The 23,050-nt window shown below is 38.8% G+C and overlaps 3 pseudogenes; all 3 read right to left on the bottom strand.

The window, feature by feature from the left end:
* The window catches only part of LOC145780637 (uncharacterized), a 64,155-nt pseudogene extending 41,709 nt beyond the window's left edge, over positions 1-22,446 (bottom strand).
* LOC145781227 (uncharacterized) lies at positions 1,546-6,185 on the bottom strand (annotated as a pseudogene).
* On the bottom strand, positions 19,477-20,417 carry LOC145781228 (uncharacterized; annotated as a pseudogene).
* Positions 22,447-23,050: the final 604 nt, after the last annotated feature.

A 23,050-nucleotide genomic window follows, 5' to 3' on the forward strand; every position in this document is an offset into this window, starting at 1 on the left:
CGTAATAGTCTTCTGTGACACCACGTTTCAAAACTTTTTAATGTCACATTTTTTGCATGTCCAAATTTCACATCCACAGTTACCTTTACCTAATGTAAATTTACCTTCAAGAAGTTGAAATTTATTGCATTTTTTAATTATTTTCAGATTGCTGATGATGAGAACTTAAAGTTGAGCCTAAAACGTTCGACTGTTAAAACTATTTGTAAAATACATTGTTATAATGCTCAGCCCCAGTAGGCTAGCGTATTTAGGGTGAGGGATGATCAGGTAAAAAAAAATACAAATTTTGCAAAAAAAAAAGTTGTAACGCGAGATATAATTGCTTGGATGATTCATCCTAGCGCGGGGGGGGGGGAATATTTGCCAAGCGCAGCCATCGCATTAAACTGTAAATTGTCATTGCAAATCACCGACAACGTTCAAAAGGTATTCGAGGTCGGAAAGATTAAGTTATTGTTTATGTTCTGAAGTGTTTGATATCTTTTGTTGGTTCATTGATTGGAACAGTAACTTAGCGTACTTCTGCGGATTCGCTCTTGATTTTGGACTCCTCTCCTCTATCTGACGGTATTTTGATGGTTTCAGCTAACTTCCTCCCCCCGTTCTGACGCATCATATGACATTTTGGTATACCACCCTCCCCTATTTAAAGGGTCAAACAAGATTAATTTTAACCTAAGTAGAAAAAATTTGAACCAATTAACAGCCATTTTCACCAAATTAAGCTTTTTGTGTACTACCCTTGAGACTGCTCCGTGTGTACTACCCCCAGACTCTATTGGCCTCCAGCCACCGAGTCAACGGCTACGTGGCTGACTGACACAATGTCTTGCCCCCCCCCCCCCCCCCCCCCCTAACAAACTTTCTAAATACGCCACTGCTTCAGCTCTGCTGTATTGTTGTGTCTTATTCATATCTAACTTGTAAGCAAAAGGTGTAAATGGGGAACATACAAAAACTTCATTTTTTGTGGAGGTTTTGGGGGGGCTTGAGCCCCCTTAGCCCCATGCTGGGTGCACTACAGGTTGGGGTAACTATGAGATGTAAATATTTTGCAACAGCTTATCATTAAATCCTCTCACTGGGGCTTCAATGATAACAAAACAAATTTAAAAAAAAAGAAATTGTATTTAAAGGCAAGAAATTAGAAAATCAAACAAGCACCTTGCAATATCATATTGAATATGCAAATATGCTATTTTGCACCCATTTAAAAGAATGCAGTGCTGTACAAATTCAACATAGAATATTTACAGAATGTTCAATATTAATATTAATCACAGCAGCAGTAGCAGGCCTAGACCTATTTTATTTGTTCAGTGTTCTTGTAGATGTATACATCACAAGAATAGCAAGATATTGGCATATAAAAGTCCACATTTATACATTATACAATACGCTGATAGAAGTTAATACTATCAGTAAGTAGAAGTTAATACTATCAGTAAATCTGGAAACCCTGTGTCCGGTAGACATCTAGGGTTGTCCGCCCATAAGCTGGCGACTGTCGGAAATCATGGCAGGCCAAAAAATTAATGAGTTTCAAGCCCTGTAAATACAGATAAATTAAATCAAGGTTAGCACAATAATCATTTGCACCAGGACATGGAATACCGTAGACATCAAAAACATGGCAGAAAATAACACAACATTTTGCAATTCATTAACACTTGAATACAGTTTTATCAATTTGTCATTGCATAATTATCATATCATTTAGCATTGCAGCCACAATATTGTTCCACAGTTGTTGCATTCTCGGCAAGCAAGCATTCTTTGTGGTACCGTACCAAACGCCGTTGTTACAATTGTCACAACTTTCCCAATCAATGGTTTGTCTGCCAGGCAAGTTCCACCTGTTGCAAATGGCACACACTTCTACTTCCGGTTCATATTCATCTGACTCCTCATACTCTAATGTTTCGATACCGGTATCATCTGTACCAGTTACTTCTACAGATGGTAATTCATTCTCTTTGGTTTCATCATTTTGTTTCTGCCGCTTTCTAGTTCTAGAAATATCTTGAAGTGAAATGGCCTTTCCAGGTCCAACTTTTGGACCTCTCTTTCTTGTTGCTTTAACTGGAGCATGGATGTTTTCTCTTAGCAGCTCTGCTACAGATTCCCCAAGAGTTTCCTGCACATTCTGTTCATTTGTTGGTGGCAAACGCTTCAGAACTTGGGTGGGGTCAAATGGAACAATTCCGCATCCCTTAAAGCAAGAAACTAAATTATTGATTTTGGAATTCATCTTGTCGCAAAGCAGTTTCACTAGTCTTGGAACAACATTTTTAGGAATTGTTTGCTTAGTTCTAGCCTCCTTTCTCCAGTCAGCTACAATTTGTCGCCACATTTTTTTGGCTGGGCCAAATACACCGACGTCAAGAGGCTGTATAAGATGTGTTGCAGTTGGTACCAGACAGACAAATGCAATGTTGTGCTCTTGACAAGCCTCAATCACCCTATCACTGAAATGTGAACTTAAATTGTCTCCAAGTAATATTTTTTTCCTGGTGTATCCTTTACATGCTGCAAGAATATATCAAAAAACCATTCCTCAAAGAGATTGCTATCAAACCAACCACTGGGAGAATTTGCATATAAAGCATTTTGTGGGCCATTGAAAGTGCATTCATGGTACAGACTTTTAGATTTGTAAACAAGCATTGATGGAAGGAATTTCCTTTCGCATTGCCACAAAACATTATACTGATTGTTTGCTTTGAATGGGGCATCTTTCGTTCGGAATGGCCCGTTTCGGCGAGTCCGATTCGGCGAGTCCGATTCGACTAGTCCGATTCGGCGAGTTCCCTATTCGGCGAGAGCCCTTTTCGGCGAGTGCCCTATTCGGCGAGTTTTTTAAATTTTTAAAAGGAAATTATCGGGTACCGTAGCCTAATTGCAATTGCCGTTTTTACATCGTTTTAACGTCGCTAAACGTTGAAATCGTGCAGAAAGGAATAAAAAGAAAATGTTTGAACTATTAATTAAATTAAAATTCGTCATGTCAGTTCAGTTGTTTTTATTTCTGACCATCATATGAAAAACAATACACGTCAACATAGCAAAGGTGTAGAAAAAGGTAGAAGCGACAAAACGCGAACGTTAAAACGTGCTTGTGACCGAAGTAAGTTATTGAGTTGAAAGAAATTTGGCAAGGTTGCATCACCTTCAAAAAAATTTAAGATATGAAGGAAAAATAAAACAAAGAAAATGTTACAAAAAAAATAATGTTTATGTCTATAAGTTAGTACTTTTGAATAGTTAAAATCATAGGCGCCTAACTATTTTTTTGGCCGTGGGGGCGAAAGCGTGTTTCATCAGCAGCAACGTAAATTCAGCGAAATGTCACGCAGATGGATGACGTAATTATGTCGTCACACTAGGATTGCTTTTATTGCCACACTCGGAGTTATCGCTACGTTCGACCTACCGTTAATTATTATAAACAAAGCTCGACCAAAACACATGCTATGCGTCTGCGTTGGCTAGCGGTTGATGGACTGCGACTCTTTAAGCTAAGCGCAACATAAAGTTTAGCAACAGATTTATTAGCATGAAACAAGAGACGAAAAGGTTTACTAAAAGGTATACTGTAAATGGAATGAAAATACTAACTTGATCATATGCTTGAATATATACCTGTTGAAAGCAAAATCATTCATGTTTACATCAATTCAACAGCACGTCACCTTTAATAAATTTAAAAGTTGCTGACATCCGTAAACAGCCCTTGAAAAATAATTACAGAGAGACGTTTTATTAAGTTTTCGACTTGACATTGCTCCCTTTGCACTACAATATCGCAACTTATGGCTGACCTGCTTTCAAGTTTCAATTCGCTGTAATACGCCCGTTTTCGTGTTGCAGATGAAACAAAAGATGCGCATATTCCCCGCCTTTGATCGGGTTTCTATGGCAACGGACGTGTGTGCGCCATGCAGTTTGCGCGAGTCCGTTGTTGTGTTGATTATGCCGCTTGTGCGACTGTGGGCAATGCGGTTTGTACCAGCCCTTGTTACGTTAGTTAGTGGTTACCTCGGGCCGAGACTTCAAGTTCATTTTAACAGCAACCGATTCACAGCCGCGACAATTCTCTGCAGAGGTTTCGACTTTCGAAAGCGACAGGAGGCTGTTTGCAAGTGCATTAAGTTAAACGCACGCTGCGTCAGCGTAGCAAATTATGTTGTTTTTGGGTGCATTCAACATCTGATGACATTGAATCGACGCAAAATGGTAGATTTTTGCTATGTCACAGGCAGCAAAATCAGTCATTTTTACATTGATTCAACGTCTGCAGACGTTAAATCAACGTAAAAATGACAGATTTTTTTGTCTGGGGTGGGATTGTAGCATCGCTACTCGTTCTAGTGATTATTTACTGCGAAGCTGTTGCGGTTTGTATTTAAAAATGTTTTCCTGCTGCCGATCGCTAGTTTATCTAATGTTTTATGTATCAATGCCGCATAAAAAGTTGCTCCCACGCGGAAATATGCGTGGGGGCCTGGCCCCCACGGCTTAGGCGCCTATGGTTAAAATGATTAGTTTGGATCAACAAATGTGTGACCTACACTCCTACAGCTTAGATTGAAAGGAAATTATCGGGTAGGCTACCGTAGCCTAGTTATACGGACCAGCAAAAATTTGTTCCAAGAACCCAGTTGGCCTAACAGTTCATTTTTACATTGTAGTAACAGAATGAAAAGGCTAACCAAATGTGTGGCCTATCGTTTTAACGTCGCTAAACGTTGAAATCGTGTAGAAAAGGGTGCTTTTGCTGACTAGGATACGTTGAAACTGAGAAACATTCACAGAAGCCCTACGATACGTTGCATTTTTAAGATAATGTATTCAGACGTTGAATCAATGTACAAATGAAATGTTATGCTAAATGGGTTCTTGGAACAAATCGTAGGGCTTCTGTGAATGTTTCTCAGTTTCAAAGTATCCTAGTCAGCAAAAGCTCCCTTTTCTACACGATTTCAACGTTTAGCGACGTTAACACGATAGGCCACACATTTGTTTAGCCTTTACTACAATGTAAAAATGAACTGTGTTCTTGGAACAATTTTTTGCTGGTCGGGATAACTAGGCTACGGTACCCGATAATTTCCTTTCAATCCAAGCTGTAGGCCACACATTTGTTGGTCCAAACTAATCATTTTAACTATTCAAAAGTACTAACTTATAGACATAAACATGATCTATTTTATTTTTTTTTTGTAACATTTTCTTTGTTTTATTTTTCCTTCATATCTTAAATTTTTCTGAAAGTGTTGCGACCGTGCCAAATTTCTTTCAACTCAATAACTTACTTCGGTCACAAGCACGTTTTAACGTTCGCGTTTTGTCGCTTCTACCTTTTTCTACACCTTTGCTATGTTGACGTATTGTTTTTGATATCATGATCAGAAAGAAAAACAACTGAACTGACATGACGAATTCAAACACGTTTTAACGTTCGCGTTTTGTCGCTTCTACCTTTGATATGTTGACGTGTATTGTTTTTCATATGATGGTCAGAAATAAAAACAACCGAACTGACATGACGAATTTTAATTTAATACAGTAGTTCAAACATTTTCTTTTTATTCCTTTCTTTACGATTTCAACGTTTAGCGACGTTAAAACGATGTAAAAACGGCAATTATATTAGGCTACGGTACCCGATAATTTCCTTTCAAAAATTTCAAAACCTCGCCGAATAGGGCACTCGCCGAAAAGGGCTCTCGCCGAATAGGGAACTCGCCGAATCGGACTAGTCGAATCGGACTCGCCGAATCGGACTCGCCGAATAGTAGCAGACCCATCTTTCGTTCGACTCTTCTTAACCAACGACGAACAATACACTGTTTCGATCCCGGATCATCTTTGATATTTGTTTCATCATAATTATATAAATTATTCGGTTCCACAGACTCTGCTACCTCCTCTAAGTTGTTGAAAAATTTTTGAATCATTTTGGCTGAAATTTCAGCTCTGCTTGGTTTTACATTTTCAGCAATTTGTGTAGTTAAATTGTGTCGCTTGATGAAACCTTTAATCCAATCATAGCCTGGGAGGTTTTCCTTGAACATTGTGCTTTTCCCCTGTTTGTTGAGATAAGTTTGGACTATCATTCGTACATCAAACTCAGATAGAGGAAATTTCCAGTCTGTTAGATGGCTAATGGTCACCACCATATGGTTTTCTTCCTCTTTAGACAATACTCGAGGTCGACCAGGTGCATTGATGGATTCATAGTCTGGTCTAGATTTTTTATACAGCGTTCCATAAGGAATGTTGTATAATTTTGAAGCAGCTAGTACCGTATTTTACGGGCCATAAGGCGCACCCGACTATAAGGCGCACTGTCAATAAATTGCTTTGATCAGTTTTTTTGTTCATACATAAGGCGCACCGGACTATAAGGCGCAACGTATTTTAACACTTTGCTCCTCAAAGGGAGGCCAGATTTGGCCCCCCCCTCATATTTCCTTTGATTATTTGAAGCACAGTAACGCCATGCACTTGGTTTTTCTTGACTTTTCCTAAAATTGCCAGGCGGATCTGATGATATTAAATTTGATGCTAACAGTTGTGTAGTTTTCTTGTAAATTCAAGATTTTGGTGAATTTTTGCTATTTCTAGCTAACTTCCAGCAAAGCGTGAAATGGATTACATTGCGATAACAAGCCATAAGCTCATAATTGCTTTGTGCATCGATATGCGCGAGCAGAGAGAAACATCCTCTTGTTTTCCTTTGTTTGGTTTGACCTCAATAATACAAAGCGCGTTATTTCTTATGCTACAAAAGAAAAGCCAGTGATCACAAAGCTGTTAATTAGAAAAAATAATAGCAAACGTTTTTTGCGTTATCAGCTCTACAAAGAAGAATAGCAATCCACGATCAAAATATTAGGCTATGTAGGCCACAAACTATTCAAAACAGTTATTTCAAGTAGACAATATTCATTGACGAATAAAAAACGTTACAATAAGAAATCTTGGGTAAAGGCACGAAAACCTGGTTTTGAAATAAACGTTTTATGGAAATACTCTCATTGACAAGCATTGCAATTGCGGAAATGTATGACTGCAAATGCTTTTGGGAGAAGCCGGAGAAATAGCGTTTTTGCAAACAGTAATTGTGAGATACACTCAAAATTATGAGATAGCTCCATTTACACGTAGCAGCTAACTCGATGGCGTCCCTTCCCTGCTTTATGTCGCCTACTTGTTCTTATGTCCTGCATTATTGTTTCACCGTGCACTGTGTGTTGTTCCAAAGAGCGCAAAATAAAGATGATAATGCCTCATGTACATTACAAAATATTTTGTAATGTAGACAAGGCATAAAGTTAGGCGTCACATTAGACAAAAAACAAATCAGCTTTCTTGATCATTGATTCAACGTCTGAATACGTTGCGCCAATGTACAGTATAAGAGGCCGGTTATTGTGAAGACCCGCCATTTATAAAGGATCCGATTATACCAAAAGTGAGACAAACTAGTGGATCAAAGAATAAATAAACAATGCTGAGGAAACTAAATCTAAGTGACGAACAATACCGATGTCTTCATTTATCTTGGAAAAATGCTGCCTAAACGTATCAACAAAAAATACAGTAAATAACGGCAAGGATCCCGAAAGCAGAATTTGCTCGACTTTGGCATGAATTTAGTCAGACATTTACAGTAATAATTCCACACATACAATAACGGGCTTTCAACGGCTGTAAGATACATAATAATCAACCTGGTTCTGGGCGGTTTGTGTAACAGCTTAGGGGAAGACACTACTTGAAATGATGCACCACACAAAAGATTTTCAATGAAGATTGAGTCTAAAAACCGATGTGGATTGTGCTTCACAATGACTTCAAGTTTAGGACAGAAAAAGCACAAAAATATCACGATGAAAATAAAGACCTTGTGGGAAATTTTCGAGAATCATAACACGATGCAAATACCAAAAACGCGTAGTTTGCATGCTGGTCTAAGCTGGCCGGCAACTACAAAGGTAGACAATACAGACAGTTTATAATTCGATAACAGCGCAATAAACATTATAAATACGTAAACCGACAATTTTCTTTTACAAACATTTTACGTCTAATAGTAAATTTTCCCCCAACAATTTTTTGTAAAGCGCTTGCAAACCACGGTTTTGTAAAATAATTCATCATTATTATTTTTTACTTCTCGGATATTCTAAAACGTCATCAGCAAAATCACAAAAAAAATTTATTACTTCAATGTAGTAGGCCTAAGAATTTTTTATAGAATTGTAGCCACGTTGTTTCAACAAAGAAGCCATTTTTTGGCAATATAAAGTTATAGAAAATAATTTGCAATCATGCAAATGTTTGGAAAGAATCTAGGAAGTCTTCTCACAATCTGGCACAAAATGATTATGTTTATTGTATTTCTGCAATATTTTTATGACAAACTTTGAAGCTTCGTTATAATCATTTTTATCTTTGAAGTCAAAAGTTAATTTTTTTTTGGCCAGAAACATAATCGCTGCCTTGCTGATGTTGTCGCATTTACGCGTATTTTTTGTGCTTCAAACAATAAGAACCCAGTCAGCAATCCAGTCCTTTTACATTGATTCAACATTTGTAAACGTTAAATTTATGTAAATTTGCTGACTGTGGGTTATTTCACATTCCTTTGTTTACGCAAGTTTCTCAATTCGCTGTTGCATTGTTTCGACGCTGGCAGACTAAAAATGTTATTTCAAATTGATTGACACAATCTTCAATAAAAAGTGAGCTTCGAACTTAGCTTTGTTGATGTAAATGCTGTATTTTTTGTGGATGTAATTTATGAGTCATGTTTATAAACACCCGTAAGCGAAATGACTTATGATGTGGCCTGCATGATATTTGTGTTGCGACTTGACACAAATCCACAATTTCAAAAGCACCTAATTTGAACTTAGAAATTTCAGATAATTTCAACAACTTGTTCAATTGTCTTCTCTCTACTAAAAATATTCATACTACAAACTCAATTGTAGACCTAAAATACACAAACGAAGATGTAAACAGCTATTCAAGCAGGCTAAGGTGTTACTTATGAGAAATTTGGTTCCATAAAACTAGAAGCTAGCCATGAGTTTCGGAATGCATTAGTTTAGGATAAAAATGTAAGACATCAAACGCAGTTTTTTTTTTTTTCAAATTCGTGTAACAATGTTACTCTGATTGTAACTATTTTAGAATCAGTGAGTAGCTTACAATAAGATTTGCTCGCAAGTCGTAAATTCTAATCAATGCAATGATTCGGCACACCGCACACACACTTCGTGCGTTCGATCGAGCTCTTTGTTATTCAGAAGTTTGCATGAAATCGGATTAGCACGGCAATTAAATAGCGGCAAGTTAAATCAAAATTGTCGTTTTTGGGTACCTTTGCAAAAATTGAAATATCAAGTTTAACATATAAAATTTTAAAATAATGACTTTTCAAACTTATAGACAAATGATTTGTTTTCACACCAGTGCAACTTTTGTTGAAATATCACCAGCGGATAACACGTAACAGCTGATTGAATTTGATCCAAAAATGGCCCCCCCTTGAGCAGTTAACTTCCAAAAAAACGTTGAAAAGCAAAGGGTTAAGGATTATGGGCTACCGTATACAGCTCATTGAACAAAATTCCGCCCCGATAGCTCAGTTAGTTAGCGCGTGACTTCTGGAACAAGGAAGCTTCAAGATCAAGCGGCGCGGGTTCGACTCTCGGGGTGTGCGCTTGACCAACGCACGTTAAGGACTGCTCTCCATTCAGTGGCATCTAATGGATGGAAGAGCTCCCCGACAACAAGACTAACAATCAGAAACTTCACTCTGTCAATCTCAGTAACCCGGCCTACGTCAGTGATTCAAAGCCTCTACAGTCTACAAAGTCATGTAAGCTACTGCACATTTTGCAATTTCTGCTATTCACTTTTAGCCTAATTGTAATCTTTCATTATTGCCTCAAAATAATATTCACGACACAAAAGTCTGTAGGTATCACGGTATGTTACATCATTATAACATAACATTTGTCCGCCCCGATAGCTCAATTGGTTAGTGCGTCACTTCTGGAATGAAGAAGCTTCAAGATCAAGCTGCGCTGGTTAGACTCTCAGGGTGTGCGCTTGAGCAACGCACGTTAAGGACTGCTCTCCATTCAGCGGTATCTAATGGATGAAATAATTCCCTGGCAACAAGTCTTCAACAATCGGAAACTTCACTCTGTCAATCTTGGTGACCGGGCCTGCGTCAGTGATTCAAAGCTTCAACAAGTACGCGAAACCGCAAAGATTAAGCTCTGCAAGAAGCTTTCCCAGTCCGACGATAAAGATTCAATCAATTAAATGCTCAATATTTTTTATGGTTATGAACAAAAATTAAAAACTCAAACGAACAAACATTAAAAAGCGATATTGTGGAATAAAATATCAAAACAAGTATATATGATATAGTTTATTCTTCATCCAGAAATCCATCAAATTCTTCATCTTCTGTGTCGGAATTCAGCAGTTGTGCGATTTCGACATCAAGCATTCCTGGATCTGTCTCGTCACTGTGAGAGTCTGCCTCGTCGCTATTATCAGTGTTTAATTGTTCAGTGATTATCCCAGCTTTCCTAAATGATCGCATGATAGTGGATACTGATATTTTTGCCCACGCATCTACGATCCATTGGCATATAATTGCGCAATTTGCTCGTCGTTGTCTCCCTGTCTTGGTCAACGTGTGTTCGCCGTCTGTCATCCAATGCTCCCACGCAACTCGTAATTTAGCCTTAAATGGTCTGTTGATACCAATATCTAGCGGCTGAAGTTCTTTGGTTAACCCACCCGGAATAACGGCAAGCTCTGAATTTGTTTTCTTAACTTTAGCTTTAACTGCATCGGTCAGATGAGCGCGCATGGAGTCATAAATCAGCAGAGATGGCGACTTATGAAAAAATCCGTCTGGTCTCTTCACGTAAACATCTCGTAACCAATCACTCATCATCTCTTTGTTCATCCAGCCCTTTGGGTTGGCCTTGATGATGACACCAGCCGGAAAATTTTCTTTTGGTAAAGTCTTTCTTTTAAAAATGACCATGGGCGGTAGCTTCCGGCCATTTGTCTGGCAACCAAGAACTACAGTCAAGGATGACTTCTCATTTCCTGTGGTCCGTATACTAACAGCACTGGCTCCTGTTCTTTCGACGGTACGGTTTACAGGGATGTCAAAGGCCAGGGGAACCTCATCTATGTTTGTGATGTGCTTTAGCTGGATGTTCTGTTCATTGATCTTTTTTGTGCAGTAGGTGCGAAACACCATCAGCTTTTCTCGGTAATCATCTGGTAGCTGTTGCGAAACGGTAGTTCTGGTGCGAATGGAAAGATTGCGCCGCTTCATAAAACGAAAGCACCAAGAAGGGGTACCTTGAAAGTCTTTAATGTCCAACTCGCATGCTAAAGCTTTTGCATAATTCTTGAAGCATTTCAACCTCTTTCTATCAAGGGGTCCAAGAGATGCTGGTTGGTTTGTTTCAAGTAATTTAAGAAACTGTATACCTTCTGCCTTATCTTTTGGTAGCAACGATTTGTTTTTGTTAATAAGATTTTCGGCATTCTTAGCAGATATCATAAATAGTGTTGTCAGTGTTTCTCGAAATTTAATTAAGGCAGCAGATTCCTTTTTGGCATGTTTGTATTTCTTGTATTCATCAACCAAATGAATAATTTTGTTTTGGATATTTTGTTTTGTCATCAGTGGAATGCAAGCAGGCTGCCATACTTTTGCTAGACATACTGCTGTATCCCAAGCTGCGAGTTTCCCACTCTGGTGGTTGCGAGGATTTAATTGAAGATGATATATGTATTTCTGAAGAACATCTCCAGTAGTTGGTCTAAATTGTCCTTCCTTAAAATGTTTTAAAGGCTGCAAATTACCAAGCAAACCACCATTGTTCATTTTACTCTTCCTCAGCTCCATGATGGATAAATGAATACACATGGAATATTAAACAGAAGTGTATACAATATGTTATATAATCATACAAGATACAAGTAGTAAATGCTAACTGATCAATAGTGAAACCTGAAATGCATTACAGAAGGTTATCGGGTCATTCCATGTCAACTGTCCCCAAAAAATGGAAATTTTAACCCAACATCTCAGATTTTGCACAAATTTAATATGCAGGAAGAACTTTTCGTGCTGATTCCAGAGAACTAATTTTTTTGGAAAATGGTTGAGGTTTGACGAAGTTAAAGCCAATATAAAATGGCTACTTTTGTGGTCAATGAAGCGGAACAATTAATATAAAAGTTATTAACTAACTTCAAAACCAAATTACTTTCTTAGTAATTGTTTTATTATAATGAAATCTTGAAAAAAGGTTACCTCTTTTATCGTTTCTTTACTTATGAAGAAAAATTGCAAAAAATTCATGTGCTTACCCCAATTTGGGGGTAAAGAAAGAAAGTGGTCCTCAAAATCACTCATGCGTGACCCAATTTTTGAATACTATTTACTCGAAGAGCACAGGTGGTATTTGCATGTGTAATACATCATTGGAAAGCAATGGCTGAGAAGATCTCAGTCGCAAAATATCGTCAATGCTTATTTGGTGTCTTCTGAATGTAGGATGCATGAAATTTGAATGTCGTTTTCCATAATTTAGTATAGACTCTATAGAGCCAAGGCTGTGCTTTTCGAATTGTAACACTTAAGCAATGCAAAATCTTATCCTTGTAATGAGGTAAAATGAGTTGCTGTAGATGCTCCTTGGAACTGTTTGACTATGTACAAGAACTTTCTCAGATATGAAGCAGTGCATAAGTTAATATCAGATGCTGTTGAATGTAGCTTCAAACATCACTTTTGGTATCTCTCTGCTGAGATGGTACCACTCGCGCTGTTCAGCTCTGAATTTCAGGAAGAGGAAAAACATCAGATGGCTGATGAACTTATACGCGTAAAACCTAAAGATCCTGTTTTTACACCAGCAGATCGGGTTGGCACTGGCTACGGAAAACCACGTTTCCATCAGAAATCAATCTGGAATCAAAACTGACAGATTTTATCACAAAGGACTCTCGGTTTTTTGTTCTGTTTTAGAGATAAATGATGATTTTCTTCTTTTACCAGTAGAGAATTGGTCTGAATCAGAGTCTCACTAGAAAGCTGTTGGTTCCATCAATGTCACAAAAGATGTGGCTGAACGTGGAGTTAAGCTGAGCACCGATTACCTACATAGTGCCAGAAACAAGAAATACTATCAAAACACTTTACAAATAGTGGAAGCCAACAGAAAAGACGCACCTAATTTGAGAAAGAGAAAAAACTAATATTCTCTTGCACAGATTAGGCTAGTCGATCACATTGCTTTCTGTTACAAAATATGTTAGTAAAAGTTTGCAGTTACTGTTATAGGCTACAGATTCAATACCAGGCTTTTTTGTAGCAAACTCATTATTGTTAGCTTTCTATATGTATTTGATCTATTTCCAGTGCGAAATTAGTATTTTAGACCACTTCCACTCACTGGAGTTGTATTTTTAGCTATTGCAGCGTTTAAAAATGTCAATTCACAGAGATCTCGTACAGACAAGCATATTCTTTTAATTCCCTGTAGAATAAATAGTCGCACAGGCATACTTTTATGAGTTTGATGCATATTATGTTGTTGAAACACACTAATTCTGCTAAGAAATGTGAAAATAATTCAATATTAACCAAATGGCAACCCTAAAAGTTTGAATGGGATGGTGGCCCACTTAAAAGTGTCCCAATTTTACTGATTTTTAGTCCAGCAAAGTTTCTTGGTTAGTGGCACATTCTCACAAATTTACAAGTCAATAGTACAAAAAGTAAACAAAAGGGGGGTTGTGTGCACCCTATTGTTGGCGCAAGTTATCTGGAAATAAAATCTCATTATTATTTTGTCTCCAAAACGAATAAGGCACAATAAGCAATCAAGATTTTTGGAAGCAATAAACTGCTATTTAATAGCTTTCATTTGAGCCCACTCTTGCAGTTCTAGCTGGTGTGCTCATGTAGATATAGCAGTTTAAAATTGTTGTTACGCATGAGTGCACATTATGGATACACCTCCATCTTTACCCCTTAACTATGCAGGCCACATGCAAAAAGTGCTTAAACATTTATAAGCTTATCAAGTAGGACCTAGACACAGCCCTTGCTAAATTTAAAGGTAATAACATAATCAGATTATAAGAAATTGAATTTTTAGTGTTTGTACTAGTAAATGGAGGCAAGCGTTCTGGTTGAGTGATCACAATAAATGCAAAATTTCAAACTCGCATAACTTCACCAAACAATAATGGATTTCAAAAAAATTTTTTTTGTTGAGTTCAGTGTTTTGAGCTTAATCTGCTGATAAAATGTCAAAACAATCTGAGATGGTGGGTTAACTGGCAGGGACAGCTGACAAATAATGACCCTATCGTTAAGTTCAGCTGACTTAATCTATTTTTTGCCACATCATTTAGATACATAGACTACATTATGCTGGGTGAGAGATGCTATTGAAATTGTGGCGGACTGTGACCATCTTACACTTGATCAGAGCTCTTTCCGAGCAATGAAGCGTGTACTCTAACATCTAGTGCAATGGGTACCCAGATGTTAGCTACATTGAGATGATCGGTTCCACGTTATACTGTTTATGACTCAAGGCATTTAACGTTTGTGGTGCCTAAGGAATACGTCTCGTTGTAGGAATGAAGCGACTGCGACAAAATCATTCATGCGTGACTGTTTATATCAATTTATTAATAACTTTTTTTCTGTTGCTCTGAGACACTTTTTAATATATTTTTTGAACTCCTTACCCCCAAAAACCCTTGACAGCAACTTTCACCATTTTTCTAGTATCATTTGGCAATAAATTAACAAAAATCAGTCATGCGTGACTGCGTAATCTGGGTACTTAAACGATCATAACTCTGGTACCAATTGTTCAATTTTAATAATTTTTTTTTTTAATTCTTCAGTAGAAGAAATGCTTTCAAATAATCTAGATATCAGTATATATACTAGGTTAAAAGTAACGGGGTTTTAAAGGGGATTTTTGTACTTTTTATGAAAAGTTGTTGCCAAGAAACAGCGAATAACTTCCCAGACGTTGATCGAAAAAAATTTTTTATGCATCTTTTTGAAATCAGCATTGAAAACCCATGCAGAAAAGTCACAATATAGATGAAAACAAAAGAAAGTCCGGGGATTGGGGAGGTCTATTGTGTAGCCTATCTGAAATTGACTGGATCTAACTCTCTGAGTGCTTAAAAGTAATGTGAGCATACAAGCTAGGTGTTTCCCTGATTTATTCAATCTTGAGTAGCTCAGTCTAACCTTAAGAAGCAGGTACCCGGTCAGTTGGTCGACAGGACAATTGGTCGACAGACAATTGGTCGACAAGACAGTTGGTCGACAGGACGTTACGTCGACAGAACGATTCATTTTAGGGTTAGGGTTAGTTAACTAACCTTAACCCTAACCTAACTCTAACCCTAACCCTAAAATGAATCGTCGTCGACCAAATGTCTGTCGACCAATCGACCGTACACCAAGAAGCAGAAGACTGGTGGTTGTCTACACTCTACAACGTGCAAATCCTTAGGTTGGGCAAACACATCAAAGCTATGAAAAACTACTGATGGTTTTGCGTCTGAGGATGTTTTCACAATCAGTAGATCTTGTGTTTCTTTATTGTGCTTAGCTGCTTACGAGGGACACGCAATCACGCATAATGGTCTTACGTGTTTATGTCAACATGCAGTGGCGGTCGACGGCCACACAACTAAATTTTGAACAACTGATTTGGAAGAGTTGTACTGACGATAGAATTCCGAAGAACAAAGATTTTGGTGTTCGTACCTGCAAAGCAAGCAAACAGTGCTCAAAAGCAACATCTTATAGCTTATAGGTCGGACTACAAAAAGTAGCCCCACAAAAGTACGGTCAGCCTTAATAATGTCATTATGGTTATTGTTTAGGACGGTATGTGCACGCTAATTCGAAAATGACATGACAGTTTAGGTTAGGCATTCTTGAAATTTAATATCTAGCATTCTAACCCATCAAGACTTACAACAAATGGTAGTACTGTAATTGCAGTTTTACCACAATAACACAGCATGGTAATTCTCACTCACCGACGCTTGTTGTCAGGAAGGAATTCTTTACGAATTATCGCCACAAGAGCTGACAAAGATTTATCCCTCCGTGTTCGGATGTATGACTTTTTCAGTGTTCTGTTTTGGCGTTCCACTCCATTGTTTGTGTGGACTGTTACGCTCCACTTGTTGGCTCGATAAAACCACACCCATCGCTGCAAATATTCTTAGCTCTGTACATTGCAATTGTATCCAGAAGTGAACGTTGCATACAAAATTAATGCTGTGAGTGCTTGCATTGTGTTACTCAATACTCATTCAACGAACCTGCCTTTCTGGAAGCCAAGCATTTTCAAGGTATCTTTGAAGCTTGGGGTTATTCATCCAGCACTTGCTGGTTTTGAAGTCATTTAGTGCATCTGTGAAGGACTGCTCAGAAGTGGCTTTAGCCAATTCGCGCAAATGACCCATAACAGCTGGTTTGTTGTCACCAACACCATTGTCGCTTCTTCTAGTCCACCTTTCCCAAGCTTGTATTCTATGGAAATCGCACAGAAGCACTAAACAATCTGCAAAAGAAATACGAAAAAAAATGTATATAACTGCTAAAATATCGTATGGACCAAGGTCATTGAATAAGCTGGAAAAAGACAAACCATAGTTCCACAATATACAGGGTGTAAACGCCAAGTGTAGACAAACAAAAATTGTCATAAATAAAAACAAAATTTGTCATAAAAAGAAGGATTCAGTGGTCCCCTGGGTTGATAGGAGTCTAGGAGACAGCGGGGTGACACTACAGCAAAATGGGGCAACCTCTCATACCGCGAAGTTGGTCCAGAGCTTCTGCAAGGACAATTTCAAGGGATTCTGGTCAAAGGAACTCTGGCCTCCATCTTCGCCAGATTTGAATCCTACCGTATGGACTTTGGTGTCTGGTCACTATTGGAGCAGAAGGCCTGTGTAATCTCCCACAAAAATACTGATGCACTTAAACGAGCTTTGCTCAAATGCTGAGATGAAATAGATGCTAAAACTTTGCGTGCAACATGTGCCCAAGTTCCAAATAGACTCAGACGTTTAATTCATGCCAAAGGTGGATATTTTGAATAAATGGCGATGGATATTAATCAGTGTGTCTTTGTTTTATTATTTAGCCCTCATTTAATGAAATCTATTCGATATTGACTTATTTATGACAATTTTTGTTTGTCTACACTTGGCGTTTACACCCTGTACTAACCTGTGAAAACGCTTTCAATCGCTTTTTTTTCCGCTTCACTCTTGTCTGTCATGAAGAAAGGCGGATTCCAGTCTTGTGACCACAACTTTATCATGCTTAGTGCTTCCGCAATGTCAGAGGCTTGCTCATTCTGGATAATAAATGTACCCACAACCTGGTAGCCAACATTGGTTTTCACACACAAGAAAAACAAAGGTAAAGCGTACTTTGATGCCTTGTACGTTGCATCTAACAAGCAAATGCCTTAGCCATACCGATGCAACAGTCTCCTTTGCCACGACATTTGATGCACAAACAACAACTTTTGAGCACATTGCATCACAGGTGCACCATTGGAAGCTGTGGCAATCGAATCATTATTACCAGAAATATAAGGACGAAAGAAAATCTTGTCATGTTCTCTGCGGTTCTTTTGCCACTCTTCGACCAATGAATGTAAATTCTCTTGATCCATTTTTGAAACTTTTTGCTTTGTGTGCGCCATGAAGAAGTGGTTTTGAATATCTTTATTGGTTGGGTAATATCTTCGATTGTCTTCGTGTGGCATTTCACCATGTTTGAATAGGACGTGTTTTACGTACGACTGCAAACCTCGCTTAATTTCCGCAATATTGCATACTCCATCGGCTACCAAGCCATGGATTTTTTGGATTAGTTTGCTATCCATTCTTTGAAGTATGCCACCGTTCTGCAATGAAGTTATATCATAATTAGGGATGGTTAAAAACGTTTTTTTAGTCATTTTTTTATTGCTTTTTATTACGTTTTTTATCTACAGTCATTTGAAACCAAGGGTATGAAGGTGAATCTTGAAAAAACAAAAGTGATGGTGAGTGGAGCAGAAGGAACAGTTGTTGAGAGCAAAGTAGATCCCTGTGGAATATGTGGCAAGAGAGTGATGAGAAATTTGGGAATGGCCCGTTTCGGTGAGTCCGATTCGGTGAGTCCGATCCCTTAGCGGGGGATTTTTTCAATTTTTTTTTTAAATTATTGGATACCGCAGCCTAATTATCATTGCCGTTTTAGGGTTAGGGGGTTGGGGTTAGGGTTAGGGGTTAGAGGTTAGGAACTCACCGAATCAGACTCACTGAATCGGACTCACCGAATCGGACTCACCAAATAGTAGCAGACCCGAGAAATTCAATGCAATGCAAGGAATGTGGAAAGTGGGTACATGCAAGATGTGCTAATGTCAAGAGAGCCGCAACAAGATTGGCGAAGTGTTTTGTTTGTGGGAAATGCAGTAAAGGAAGGAATGAAGTGGAAGGCCATGATGATGAGTTCTGCCATGGCATCGAAACAGTGACAGACTTCTGTTATCTGGGAGATCGGATAAATGGAAGTGGTGGATGTGAAGCAGCGGTGACAACAAGGGCAAGATTGGGCTGGGCAAAGTTCAGGGAATGTGGGGAAATGTTGTATGGCAGAAAATTTTCACTAAGGATGAAAGGAAAAGTATATCGGAGCTGTGTGCGGCCTGCAATGCTATATGGTAGCGAGACATGGGTATTGAGAGAGAGTGAACTGGCAATCCTGAGAAGAACGGAAAGGTCAATGGTGAGAGCAATGTGTGGGGTGAAAACGAGAAGGGAAAAAATTACTGAAGAATTATTGGATATGCTAGAGATGAGAGAGACCATAGACCAACTGGCAAGGGCAAATGGAGTAAGATGGTATGGACATGTGATAAGGAGGGAGGAAGGAAGTTTTCTTAGAAAGGCACTAGATCTAAAGGTGGATGGGAAGAGGAAACGCGGTCGTCCAAGAAGAACGTGGAAACAACAAGTGAAGGATGAGTTTAAAAAAGTCGGACTGAAGGAGGAAGATGCAAGGGACAGGGTGAAATGGAGAAAAGGGATTAAGACAATTGCTGCGCGGAAACAATCGGCCACCCCCACGAGTGGGGAACAAACCGACGATGGATTATGATGATGATCTACAGTCATCATTTACAAAAAGCCCTGCTCTCAATTAGCAATACCACTCTAAAACAGTAAAAACAATATTATAAGTGGTTTGAAGTACAATGATCCGAGAATGACTAACTTCTGCAATAGCATGCCCGGAATGTTGATTGATGTGAGGGAACTTGACAAGACAAGCGTACTCTTTGCTTATGCATTTTCATCCTTGGACAAGGCTTCGTTTATTTCGCAGATTTGACAGACTTCGCCGTCATTGTCACTTTCGCTTTCATCTTCTTCTTCAGAACTCGATGGTACTTCAATTACCTTGCGTTTCTTGCCTTTCTGACTACTGGTACTTCCAGATCCTGTTCCAGATGGCATCTGTGCAGCATGTCTTCAGACGTATATGCCTTCCCTGCTGCTACTTTGGGGTCACGTTTTTGACGTGTTGTAGCTGGTGGAGACAGGTGCTCCTTCAACATGTTTGCCACAACTTCTCCCAGGGCCTCTTGGACTGTCTCAGTTGGATTGTTGTTTGCATCAGGGAGACGCTTAAGCACCTGTTGCTCATCCTGAGGTACTACACCGCAAGCCTTGAATCCAGCTGCAAGGTTTTCCTTTTTCTCCTCCATCTGGTTACACAGTCGTTTCAAAAGCGATGGAAACACGGTCTTTGGTATGCTGCCCCTCACTCTGCTCTCCTTTCTCCAGTCCTCCAGTATCCTTCTCCACATCTTCTTTACTGGCCCAAATACGGCAACATCCAGTGGTTGAAGTAGATAGGTTGCATTGGGTACTAAACTGATAAACTTGATATCATTTTCTTCACAATCAGCTATCACCTGTGCACTGAAATGTGATGCCAAATTATTCCAATTATCCCAAAATATCAATAAGCATTTTCTTCCCAGGCTTCTCCTTTACGTGGTCCAGAAACAACTTGAACCACTCCTCAAACGTAGTGGAATCAAACCAACCACTAACTGAGTGATTGTATAATGCACCAGGTGGGCCACCATAGAGATTCCTTGATTTATACACGACCATCGGAGGGAGATACTCTCCCACTGCATTTCCGCAAAACATCATGCTCACGGCTTGAATGGAGTGTGATGTCTTTCTTTCCACTCTTCGAAGTCCTCTTCTCACAATGCACCGTTTAGCGCCTAGATTGTCTGTTACATTGGTTTCATCATAATTGTACATGTTCTGGGGGTCTACCCCATTCTAGTGGTCATATTTTAATGCACTCATCAGGATTTTGATGTTCTGATACTCTTCTTTCATATAAACTGAGTGAGCCAGAGGAATGGAGGAACACTTGTTTGTGTTGTGCAGCAAAACAGCTTAGAGGCTTCTAGATGAGCTGTCGATGAAGAGCCTCCACTCAGAAGGATTGCAAGAAATGCCCATAGCCTGAAAGAGTCCTTCTATATCATGGCAGTAGCATAAATCATTTTTAAACGTGTAGAACCCTGAGAAGCCGCGATGTCGCTTTCTCTGTGAAGTAATTCGAACACTGTCATCCAGTATCCTAAGTCCCATTGCTTTAGTCTGGAATTGAGTAGCTCAGCATTCGACTTTGTTAATGACAGTTCCCTGACAAGATCGTTCATGTCTTCTTGGTTGGGGTAGTAGGGGCACCTTTCACCGGCAACTCGGCGTTGAAAATAAACAACAGATGATTCATCCGTTTCTGAATCTGTAGAGCTTGCATCTGCTACGAAATGTTCATCTCTCAAAGGTGGTTGTGGCACAGGTATGTCAGTCGTGTTATGGGTACAGGTGCACTAGATGAGGTCATAATCTCAGGGTAATTGATGGAAGGTGCATTCTTTCCCTTCCGTCGTTTGCTTGGATCTACCATACAGAAGTAACAATCTGTGAGATGGTTTGTGGGCTCACGCCAGACACGAGAGATAGCAAAACGCATTGCCCTTTTCTCTCCCCTAACCAACCTTCTAGAGTACGACGGCAGTATTCGCATATGACATGTAGTGCCCAACGTGTATCTTGATCACCTACTGGCATTGTAAACTATGCATGATAGATATTTTGCACGGCTGTAACTCTCTAGACCAGTGTTTCCCAACTTTTGCCGAGCCTCTTGGAGAACAACATACATCATATAATGAACAACATATATTTTTAGCGTAGTTTTGGTGCCACGTTACCCCATAAAGTATTGTATATGTCCCCCCGGAGGTAATTTTCCCCTAAGTAGAAAACCACTGCTCTGGACAGTGCTTTTTTACAAAGAGCTCACCAGTCACCACACACACATCAAAAGGAAACTGCTGAGTACTTGCAACCACGGCAAGCCATAGCGCACTACTAACAATTGCGTTATAGCCAACAATCAATGTAATCTGCATGCTTATTGTCATGAAAATAGAAAAATTTTCAAACTAGTCTTAGCAACACAAACCCAAAGTTGTGGTGGTATAATAATGATTTTTCATGTTTTTTCGGCAAAAGCAAACAAAGTATAGCAATTGTTTTCCAAGAATAAGAAAAAAATTTTTTTTTTTTGTTACATAGTGTTATTTACAGTGTGGCCTTGATTAGGTTGACCTCGATCAACCTCAATTAGGTTGACCTCGTTCAACGTTGACTGGCCCAGTTAGCAACAATTGGCCACTTCACACCAATCCATCTTCAGGAGGTGTTGGATCCATGCACTAAGAAACCAACTCGCCAACCGGGTTTTTAAGTAGATATAGACTTCTTAAGATTAGGCATAGACAAAAGACAAACATTTCAACCAAGCTCAGACAAGTAAAATAGAAAAGTAGTTGATTACAAATCAATTCGTTTGCCATTCACAATTAGATTTATGTCACCAGGCGAATTAACCCACTTAAACGTTTGCCCGCTTTGTTTGGCTGTTTTCACAAATGGTAACAATTGTTTTTTTGTTATATAACAATTTTTCAAAGATTTTAACGATTTAAATATCATTTCCCTCTGCAGCATGGTTCCAACTTTAAATATAATCGGGCGTGTTGTACTTACACCAGTTGCACGTCCTTTCGTTGTTGATCCCAGACGATGACAATCGACAATGTCTAGGTCGTCACATTTCAGTGTATTATTCAGTAGATTCTTAACTTTTTCCACTGTTTTTGCGTTTGTTTCCCATGCTTCTTCTTTGATTCCATGAATGAGAATATTCATTCTTTTACTGTATTGCAAAATGCGATAACGTTGAAGCAACCTGTAGTAACCTGAACAAATTAAATGAAATTTTTAAAACCTGTAAAAATCAAATGAAATTTATTTTTAAATATATAACCTGTGAAAATCAAAAGGAATTTATTTTATTTTGAAGTACTTGAGCTTAAATTTGTTTCTATGACGACATTTACCCACTAGTTCCAAACGCTTGTTCAGAAGGTGGCCACTATCAGCCTTTAGAATGGCCAGCTTTTCAGCCAAACAGAGGCCACAATTATTACGACCACCTCCACTATAAGGCCGAGCGGCGAGCACACTAGCGCACAGCTATGGATTGTCCAATGTCCATGTTATTTTACGATCAACACTCTTGTCCATAAGGTCCCAAACTGCCTTAGATAGTTCCGTGCTGTTTCATTTAGACCTATCCATGAAGGAACATTTATATATGGTTGGAAAAACGTTTTTTAAAAGTAGTTTCACAAAAACCAGCAAAAACCAATGTAATTAAGAACCTTCAGGTCGTTATTAATGGTGGCTTTGTAAACAACAGCCTTCTGCAAGCATTGCCCATTCGAAGGACAATCTGGCTTTACCCTACAAT

This window comes from Aplidium turbinatum, chromosome 12, assembly GCF_918807975.1.
Source record: "Aplidium turbinatum chromosome 12, kaAplTurb1.1, whole genome shotgun sequence".
Lineage (NCBI taxonomy): Eukaryota > Metazoa > Chordata > Ascidiacea > Aplousobranchia > Polyclinidae > Aplidium > Aplidium turbinatum.